Source organism: Pinus tabuliformis, chromosome 1_1 (genome assembly GCF_031772625.1).
Source record: "Pinus tabuliformis cultivar Carrire ecotype Pingquan chromosome 1_1, CPIR1, whole genome shotgun sequence".
Lineage (NCBI taxonomy): Eukaryota > Viridiplantae > Streptophyta > Pinopsida > Pinales > Pinaceae > Pinus > Pinus tabuliformis.
In genome coordinates, this window is record NC_142297.1 from 585,072,704 (window position 1) to 585,083,788 (window position 11,085).

An 11,085-nucleotide genomic window follows, 5' to 3' on the forward strand; every position below is an offset into this window, starting at 1 on the left:
AAACAAAACATCAAACCTGCTCTCTGACAAATAATGGAAAAACAGAAAGGATTCATTCCAGTGTCGAGACAACGTGAGTAGATTCATTCACACGAGCAAGAGCAGAGCAGTGCCGAGATCATCATCGCTTGAAATGAATGAGAATTAAAGCCCAAAGCAGTGTCGAGACAGCGTGAGCAGACCTGTTTTGAGCAGGAGCCGCATCCGTAGTAAAGGAAAAAGGAGCTGCAACCGCAGATCACTGCAGTATTACTGCAAATCGTCTCAGTAAGAAAAGAGACTTGATGATAGACAACGTGAGCAAACCTGTTTTGAGTAAGAGCCGCAACTGCAGTAAAGGAAAAGGGAGCCGCAAACAAAGATCGCTACAGTATTACCGCAGATCACCATAGTAAAAACCCAATGTAAGAGATTGTCGCAGTATTACCGCAGATCGTCGCAGCATAATAATTTGTTGACAAACAATTACTTATGTTTTTTTAATGCTCGTATATATGATAAATCCAAAATTAAATATATGTAGTATTTATTATTATAATAATTTATTGTATATTAGTTATATATATATTTTTATAATAATTTGTTGACAAACAATTACTTATGTTTTTTTTAATCCTTCGGTATGCCTACTGTTTAAGAAGAGCACATTGACAAAAATTAAAGATAGATTAAAAAACTGTAAAACTTAGATTAAATAAAAATAACTATATACATGTAAAAAAACTAAGTCTAACTTCTAACTCGACTTTAAATCAAAGTGCTTTTTAGTTTATATCAAATCAATTTTATGTGATAAATTTTAGTATAAAATTCCAGTGTTTTTAAAAAAACAATTTTTTTGAAAATTAAAAATAAAATTTCAATCGGTCAAAACAATTAAAGCATAAATATAAATATATTTATATAAATTACTCAAAATGTAATATTACTTTTAAAGCATAAATATAAATATATTTATATATATTAAAAATTTTTGTTTTTTAAATGCTTTGAGGGCATCAGCAGGATTCGAAGTCAGGCCCTTGCGTAGAGTAAGGTAATTTTGGCCATTATGGGACTAATTCAGATGAAGAAGATGAGATGAGCACAATGGGCAATTTGGTGGCCGCCAATTTGACCGCCAAAGATGGCGTCACGAAGGCCAACACGGTTGGTGAGTCTCTGGCTTGCTTCGCTACCTCAGCCGCGGTATTTAGGGGATTGGCGGTCATAAGGATGGCTCCAATGGACAAGATAGCCATGCAGATTATGGGGAAATGGATTGAATTTGGCGAGAGGAGGAGTACAATATCGGATTTTCTGATGCCAAGGCTGGCTAAACAAGCGGCAAGTGACTTCACGCTCTGCCTTAATTGGGGAAGGTGATGGTTTCACCGGGAGCGATGAGAGTTGTCACGATCTCATTGTAAATATATATGTAATAATAATTTTTTTTTACTGTGGGCAGTTGACTCAACCCGACCCTCTTTCAATCATTGTTAACGCGTTCTCGGCATCATCACAGGTTTATAAACTTTATAGATTGACCAATTCTTATTAATATTTCTATATACCTTTCCACCCTTACCATTGCACATATATTCGCATACATGTAAAGCTCACGGCTATGGTTTTAAAGTTTGATTTAATGCTTTGACTGTACATATGGAGTTTGGTTGACACGTAACCGGTTGTCACTGTACCACCCCCGGCGAGGTGGGGACGGAGACTTAACCCGTCTCACCAACCCTCCGCCAGGTGGCTTAGCCCATGTGAAGGCATGTGATCCTCGGTTGACCCGCCGAGGGTTTCCGCGCCTGGATCCCGCTCAAATGGACGACTCAGATTTGATCTTGGCATTGAACGATCCTGATTTGTTTAAGGGTTTGAGGTCTCATACTTATACCTCCGAGTCTTGGGGTTTTAGCTCATTTCTTCCACACGGAGTGGCTCTTCACCTTCTCAGGCCGGCAGTTACTCCTCTGCAACACTCTTCTGGTTCTACGCGGCCACAGGTATCATACCACAGATGTTATGATCGATTATTCACCCTTTCGACCTTAGTTTACAGTAATGCTATGTTCTTATTTGCAGGCTTACGATTTGCTTGGCTGTTATAAGCTCATGGCTGTGCGTTTGATTGTGCAGGGTTCATGTAGTCGACCACCCTCTGCTACCAACGAAGGCCACATCAAACATGCCAGGTATGCCTGCTAGCGATGGTAAATAGCTCTTGGCTTGATAAGGGTTTACACAGTCGGTAGATATGTCTCAGTCTATGGTAAGAGAGGAGTCTTACAATGCTCTCGGTTTTATGCCACAGGTTTGCAGCCTGTCACAACACGCCGAGACCCATATGTCTGGTTCAGTTAGGGTTTTAGAGAGTTGTGATTTGTTTTGGGCACTCATGCCGTCTGTTAGCAGTATGGCTGGTTGGTATTATGGCTTCGTGCCTGTAATGCTTCTACTGAAACTGTATATTGTTAAATACCTCCATTCCTTATTTCCGTGTGAGGCTACTCTAACTGTCATTTTGTTTATAAGGACCTATATTGTATCCGCCGGTTCTCAAGTTTAATATATGTATAGTTCAGATGTTATTAAATTTTCCCATCTGGGTTTAATGTATCGAATGTTCCTTACTTTCCAAATGTGGCGTTATACCTTTCCCAGGTCTTACTGTTATATCGATGGCAGCCCTTTTTGTTATATGCCATTCGTATGCTTCTAGCTTAATTAAGGTTAGCTTATTACTGTCTTTTCAATGTATTATAACAAGATCTAACATGGGTTCACTATATTGTCCATGCATGCATGCGTTACTGGTTTAATGCACATTTCTTTGTTCAAATTGATATGGTAAATGCATTCTCTCAACAGAGGGTTCATATAATATACATGCGCTATTATTTATTTCATGCACTATTCTCTGTGATTTTATTTGGATTCATCGTTTACCGTATATGCATATACGCATGCTGTCTCGGTTACGCACTCTGTGCTTGCGGCCGTGACATATTTGTGCATACAGCTTATGGTTAATATTCATGCTTCTACATATGTTTTCCCTGGTGCTTCAACGGTGTGACCGTGAGCACGATTAATGATTTATTCATGGGTTCATTAACTTACAGGTTCAAACCCTTGACTCAGGGTTTAGCCATATTCTTATATCGTTATATTCCATCACCGTGAATGCTTATTCTTTATTTTTTAAGATTGCAGCACTAATAATCGAATGTATAGCTCTTTGTCAGGTTTCTTATGTACCTTTCGATTCTAACTAAATGCTGCCATACTATTTCTCGTTTCGGTACATATTCACTTAGAATGATTAAAATGTTTGTAGTGGTAACACAGATCCACTCAGGGTTTTCCTCTGTTATATGCATGCAGTTATTTAATAACCTACAACAACTATATGACTCATAATAGTATTAATATTTGATTATCAGATAGTTACTTGAACAGTACATACCATCTCTGTTCACAAACAATCTCTGTTATCTTTCCTCACATCTGTTTAGCTAAAAGACGCTCAGAGTCACAGTAATCTATTCATGAATTTCAGTATACTGCTACTGTTATCTATTTAATCAGAGTTCGTACTTGGTCAATTCGTTGCTGGAGTTCTGTCTTTAGGATATGCACCTGCATTCATTTATGCTCTTGTCCTCCCAACCTTGAGATCCACTTTACGTTGGATTCTCCCCCCGAGCCGTCTTGCAGGCCTGCAGCCCTCAACAAGACTCATGCACTGCTGTGCTGGGTTATCTGGTCTCTACCAGACTTAACCTCTTTTCCCTATCTGCTCTCTCTCCTGGAATTCTTCTCTGTCTGTTCCTCAACAGCCCAGAGGTTTTCCTTCCCAAGACTTTTCCTGGTGAGAAGCAGTTTTTCAGTTTCATAACTGATTCTTTTCTTTTAATAGAAAATCCTCCATCAAGAGGCTGCCAGCATTTCAAGAATATACACATATAAAAATAATTCAATATATCAACTTCCTTAATTAAATAATGTCATTCAGTAACAATAAGTAACCACTCATACAATTTCTTACCACAGTAATTACTCAAAATTACAAGTTACCCGGGGTCATCACATCTCCCCCCCTGGGATTGGACATCGTCCCGATGTCTATTCCCATTAAATAAATTTGGGTAAACTTTCCTAATGAGTTCCTCGTCTTCCCATGTAGCCTCCTCAGGCCCATAGTGCTGCCACAACACTTTAACTTGGGTAATAACCCGTTTCCGCAGCCGCACTTCTCTCCGGTCGAGAATGCTCTGTGGTTCGACCAGAACCTCGCCTTCCGGTTCGACCTGCAGACAACCAATACCTTTAATCAGTTCCTGTTGAGTATAGCTGCATAATCAAAACAACCGGATTAATTCTTACCCGCACATCTTGCCATCGGATAACATGTTTAGGGTCATATACATATTTCTTTAGGACAGAAACGTGGAACACATTGTGAATCCTAATGTGACTTGGCAAGGCAAGTTGGTAGGCCACTGGCCCCACTCTAGCCAAGATCTGGAAAGGTCCAAAGTACCGAGGAGCCAGCTTGGCGCACCCACTCCACTGCAGTGTGCTCCTTCTAGCTTGAATCCTCACAAACACATGGTCACCAACCTTGTACTCTGTGAATCTTCTTTTTCTGTCCGCAAAGCTTTTCTGTCTGTCTTGTGCAGCCTTTAAGTTGGCACGCACTCTTTTCACCATATCTTCCATTTCTTTAAGCATTTCTGGACCCAAACTCAGCTTGTCCTCAGGTCCACCCCAACTTGAGGGTGTGCGGCACTTTCGTCCATACAGGACCTCGAAGGGACTTAGCTGGGTTGAGGTATGATATCCATTATTATATGCAAATTCGACCAGATGTAAATACTCTTCCCATTGGCCTGGTTTTAGCATCACATACGCCCTCAACATGTCTTCCAACACCTGATTAACTCGCTCAGTTTGACCATCGGTCTGCGGGTGATAGGCCGTGCTAAAGTTCAACTGAGTACCCAACTCAGCAAACAATGTCCTCCAAAAAGTGGAAGTGAATTTCACATCACGATCTGATATAATTACCTTTGGCAACCCATGCAATCGGAACACATTCTGCATAAAGAGGTGAGCAATTTGCACCGCCTTGTAAGTGGACTGCACAGGTATAAAGTGTGCTGCTTTACTCAACTTATCAACCACTACCATGATAGAGTCATTGCCCTTCTTTGTTCGTGGCAACCCAGTTATGAAATCCATGGAAATGGTTTCCCATTTCCACTCCGGAATAGGCAAAGGCTGTAACAGTCCTGCTGGATGCTGATGTTCTGCCTTAATTTGCTGGCATTCCAAACACCGCGCCAAATACTCAACTACCTGTTTCTTCATTCCTGGCCAATAATATTCCTTCTTAAGCGCAGTGACCATCTTTTGGTACCCTGGGTGGCCAGTGTAGTGGCTGATATGAAACTCATCCAAAATCAGCCTCTTAAGGTCATTTGAATCAGGTACATACAATTTCTTATTAAAACACAGCATTCCAGCACTATCTAGTGTGTAACCTTGTTGTAATCTTTCATTAACAGATTGCTGTACCTGCTGTTTTAAGTGTTGGTATTCAGAATCGCGACTTGCTGCTGTTTTTATTTGTTCAACCAGCGAGTTCCGCCACTTGCTGACTGAAATTTCACATAAACAATGAACCTTTCGACTTAATGCATCAGCCACTCGGTTTTCTTTGCCCTTTAAATGCTTTATCTCGAAATCAAACCCACTTAGGAAATCCGCCCAACGGCCTTGTCTCGCATTCAGGGTAGGTTGGCTGAAATAATGTGTCAGACTGTGATGGTCTGTTAACAACAGGAATTTCCTCCCTAGGAGGTAATGTCGCCACATTCTCAGCGCATGAATAACAGCTGTTAATTCCAGATCGTAAGCAGAGTATCTCTGTTCGTGCTCTTTTAGTTTCCTTGATTCATACGCTATTACTTTTCCTTCCTGCATTAATACTCCTCCCACACCCTCCTTGCTTGCATCGGTGCACACCACGTAATCCTTATTAGGATCAGCTATACTCAGGATGGGTGCAGTGGTGAGTAAGTGCTTCAAGCGGTCAAAGCTCTGCTGACATTCTGGTGTCCACCTAAATACCTTCCCTTTTTTCTGCAATGAGGTGATAGGATAGGCTATTCTAGAAAAACCTTCCACAAACCTCCGGTAATAGCCAGCTAATCCCATAAAAGATCTGATATCAGCAACATCCTTGGGTATGGGCCATTCCATAATAGTTTTTATTTTCTCGGGGTCTACTGCAATTCCTTCTTTAGTGATTACGTGGCCCAAATACTGGATCTCCTCCTTGAAGAAATCACATTTACTGAACTTAGCGTATAACTGATGTTCTCGAAGAGTTTGTAACACCATCCTAAGGTGTTCTTCGTGTTCCTCTTGGGAACGAGAATATATCAGAATATCATCAATAAATATCAGCACAAACTTGTCCAAAAACCTGTGAAACACGTTGTTCATCATACACATAAAGGTGGCAGGTGCATTGGTCAAACCGAAAGGTAGCACTACAAATTCGTAGTGTCCATAGCGTGTTCTGAAGGCGGTTTTGGCAATGTCCTCATCTTTAATCCTGATCTGATGATAACCAGATCACAAATCGATCTTGGAAAATACTTTTGCCCCTTTCACTTGATCAAAAAGTTCATCTATCCTAGGTAAGGGATACTTGTTTTTGACCGTGAGCTTATTCAGCTGTCGATAGTCTATACACATACGTAGAGTTCCATCCTTCTTTTTCACAAATAAGACTGGAGCTCCCCACGGTGATACACTGGGGCGGATGTAATGTTTATCCAACAGCTCTTGCAGTTGCATCTTCAATTCTGTTAATTCTGGTACACTCATTCGGTATGGTGCCCGTGATACTGGTGCTGCTCCCGGTATTAATTCTATAGTGAAGTCTATGTCCCTCTTTGGGGGCAGCCCTGGTACCTCTTCAGGAAAAACATCTGCAAATTCCTGTATTACCGGGATATTGCCTAGTGCAGACATCTTATCTTTCTGGTTTGCATAACCAACTTGAATGGCGTAAATCTGACATTTCTTTCTGAGACATTTAGCTAACTGAGAAGCAGTGATAGGTCGAATCTGGACAGGGTGTTTAATCCCCTGCAATTCTTGCTGCTGCCCCAAGTCATCCTTGTAATAAATGGTTTTGGTTTTGCAATTTACCAAGGACCAATGCTTTTCCAGCCAATCCATACCAATCAGGATGTCATAAGAACCTAATGGGAGTACATTCAGGTCTGCTGTTATTGGCTGTCCAGCTATGCTGAAGGAACAGTTATTAATTTTAGCTAGAACCCGTCTCTTGGCTCCCGTAGCTAACTGTACCAACCATGGATTTTTGAACTTTTCCGATGATAGCTTACACTGTTCTACTATTTTTGGGCTAACATAACTTAAAGTAGCTCCTGGATCAATAAGAACAGTTATAGAAAGATTTGCAATCTTACCTTCAAACTCCACCATGGTCGGTTGATATTCCGCTTGCCGGTCCTCCAAGGCTGCGTTAATTCTTGGTACGCTGCGTGCCACATCCCCAACGGTTGATGCTTCGTGGATCTGAGATATTTGGTCAACTCCTTTACGCTGCGGGCAGTTTTTAACATAGTGCGGTCCTCCACATCCCCAACACTGGACTGGAGGTCTGGTCCCTTCAATCTCTGATCTGGCAGGTGGTTCGCTGACCCTGCTTTCACTTGGCTTAGCCCGGAAGGTACCTTTGGTTATGTTTCTGTTAATCTGCCCCTTCCCAGCACCCTTACCGCCATTTCCACGACTGCCTTTGTTATTACCAGCAACTCTGTTGCCTTTTCTTTCATTCCATCTTTTGTTTGAAATGTCTCCTTTTTGTTTGTTCTGCTGGTAACAAATTCTTGCCTTACGAATTGCCTCATCCATGGTTCGGGGATTGTCAAACTCAATACGTTCCCTTATATAGGCCGGTAGGCTGCTCACGAACCTCTGCACTTTGGCCTTTTCTTCCTTGATATATGGCACATAGCGAAGCAGGGAAGTGAAGCGGTTAATGAATTCATCCATGGACTGCTGTCCCAGTCGTAAATCATGGAATTCCCGTGCCTTCTCATCATAAAAACGCTCGGTTAGATATCTCTCCTTAAAGTATTTCTGAAACTTTTCCCAAGTGATGTTCTGTTCACTCACTCCTTTTACAATTTTAATTTCTTCCCACCACAAAGTTGCTTTGCCCTGTAGCTGGAAGATGGCTAGTCGCGCCTTCAGATTCTGGTCATATTCATACAGCTAGAAATACTTGTTAATATTAATTAACCAAGCCTCTGCCGCTTCTTCCTGCTCTCCATCGAAATGTGGAGGTTTAATTTTCCGGAATTCTCCCTGTAATTCCATTTTCTGTCTCTTTGAGGTCTGCTGCTCTAGTACATTGTCAGAATGGTCTTCCTTCTCCTCTGATATTTCAGGTGCGTAATCCCGTTCTTCAGTTGCCCTTTGTTGTTCTGCACTGGGGTTGGCTAATGGTGGATTTTGTTTGTCTGACAGACTTTTCAATATTCTTTCCTGCTCCACTGTCAATCGCGCGTTGTCTTCTCGCAGACGCGCCATCTCACTTTTCAGCTCTTGAACAGTTTGCAGTATCGCCAGATTGGTACTGCGTGTCTCTGCACCAAGCTGTATCCACAGCTCTGGATTTTCCTGAGGGACGCTGCCAGCTCCCTGTATTTCCTCCATCCTGCTTGTTGACTGTTAGCAGATGGCTGTTTCTGTATTGATCTCCTAATTGGTACACAAGAAAATCAATTAGCTGCATTATCTCTTCCTCATATATGCATTATATGGTAATTTACCATGCAGCTGGAACTTACTTTACTGCTCCAGAGGCCACAGTTTTGAAACCTCTGCTCTGATACCACATTGTCACGATCTCATTGTAAATATATATGTAATAATAATTTTTTTTTACTGTGGGCAGTTGACTCAACCCGACCCTCTTTCAATCATTGTTAACGCGTTCTCGGCATCATCACAGGTTTATAAACTTTATAGATTGACCAATTCTTATTAATATTTCTATATACCTTGCCACCCTTACCATTGCACATATATTCGCATACATGTAAAGCTCACGGCTATGGTTTTAAAGTTTGATTTAATGCTTTGACTGTACATATGGAGTTTGGTTGACACGTAACCGGTTGTCACTGTACCAACCCCGGCCAGGTGGGGACGGAGACTTAACCCGTCTCACCAACCCTCCGCCAGGTGGCTCAGCCCATGTGAAGGCATGTGATCCTCGGTTGACCCGCCGAGGGTTTTCGCGCCTGGCTCCCGCTCAAACGGACGACTCAGATTTGATCTTGGCATTGAACGATCCTGATTTGTTTAAGGGTTTGAGGTCTCATACTTATACCTCCGAGTCTTGGGGTTTTAGCTCATTTCTTCCACACGGAGTGGCTCTTCACCTTCTCAGGCCGGCAGTTCCTCCTCTGCAACACTCTTCTGGTTCTACGCGGCCACAGGTATCATACCACAGATGTTATGACCGATTATTCACCCTTTCGACCTTAGTTTACAGTAATGCTATGTTCTTATTTGCAGGCTTACGATTTGCTTGGCTGTTATAAGCTCATGGCTGTGCGTTTGATTGTGCAGGGTTCATGTAGTCGACCACCCTCTGCTACCAACGAAGGCCACATCAAACATGCCAGGTATGCCTGCTAGCGATGGTAAATAGCTCTTGGCTTGATAAGGGTTTACACAGTCGGTAGATATGTCTCAGTCTATGGTAAGAGAGGAGTCTTACGACGCTCTCGGTTTTATGCCACAGGTTTGCAGCCTGTCACAACACGCCGAGACCCATATGTCTGGTTCAGTTAGGGTTTTAGAGAGTTGTGATTTGTTTTGGGCACTCATGCCGTCTGTTAGCAGTATGGCTGGTTGGTATTATGGCTTCGTGCCTGTAATGCTTCTACTGAAACTGTATATTGTTAAATACCTCCATTCCTTATTTCCATGTGAGGCTACTCTAACTGTCATTTTGTTTATAAGGACCTATATTGTATCCGCCGGTTCTCAAGTTTAATATATGTATAGTTCAGATGTTATTAAATTTGCCCATCTGGGTTTAATGTATCGAATGTTCCTTACTTTCCAAATGTGGCGTTATACCTTTCCCAGGTCTTACTGTTATATCGATGGCAGCCCTTTTTGTTATATGCCATTCGTATGCTTCTAGCTTAATTAAGGTTAGCTTATTACTGTCTTTTCAATGTATTATAACAAGATCTAACATGGGTTCACTATATTGTCCATGCATGCATGCGTTACTGGTTTAATGCACATTTCTTTGTTCAAATTGATATGGTAAATGCATTCTCTCAACAGAGGGTTCATATAATATACATGCGCTATTATTTATTTCATGCACTATTCTCTGTGATTTTATTTGGATTCATCGTTTACCGTATATGCATATACGCATGCTGTCTCGGTTACGCACTCTGTGCTTGCGGCCGTGACATATTTGTGCATACAGCTTATGGTTAATATTCATGCTTCTACATATGTTTTCCCTGGTGCTTCAACGGTGTGACCGTGAGCACGATTAATGATTTATTCATGGGTTCATTAACTTACAGGTTCAAACCCTTGACTCAGGGTTTAGCCAGATTCTTATATCGTTATATTCCATCACCGTGAATGCTTATTCTTTATTTGTTAAGATTGCAGCACTAATAATCGAATGTATAGCTCTTTGTCAGGTTTCTTATGTACCTTTCGATTCTAACTAAATGTTGCCATACTATTTCTCGTTTCGGTACATATTCACTTAGAATGATTAAAATGTTTGTAGTGGTAGCACAGATCCACTTAGGGTTTTCCTCTGTTATATGCATGCAGTTATTTAATAACCTACAACAACTATATGACTCATAATAGTATTAATATTTGATTATCAGATAGTTACTTGAACAGTACATACCATCTCTGTTCACAAACAATCTCTGTTATCTTTCCTCACATCTGTTTAGCTAAAAGACGCTCAGAGTCACAGTAATC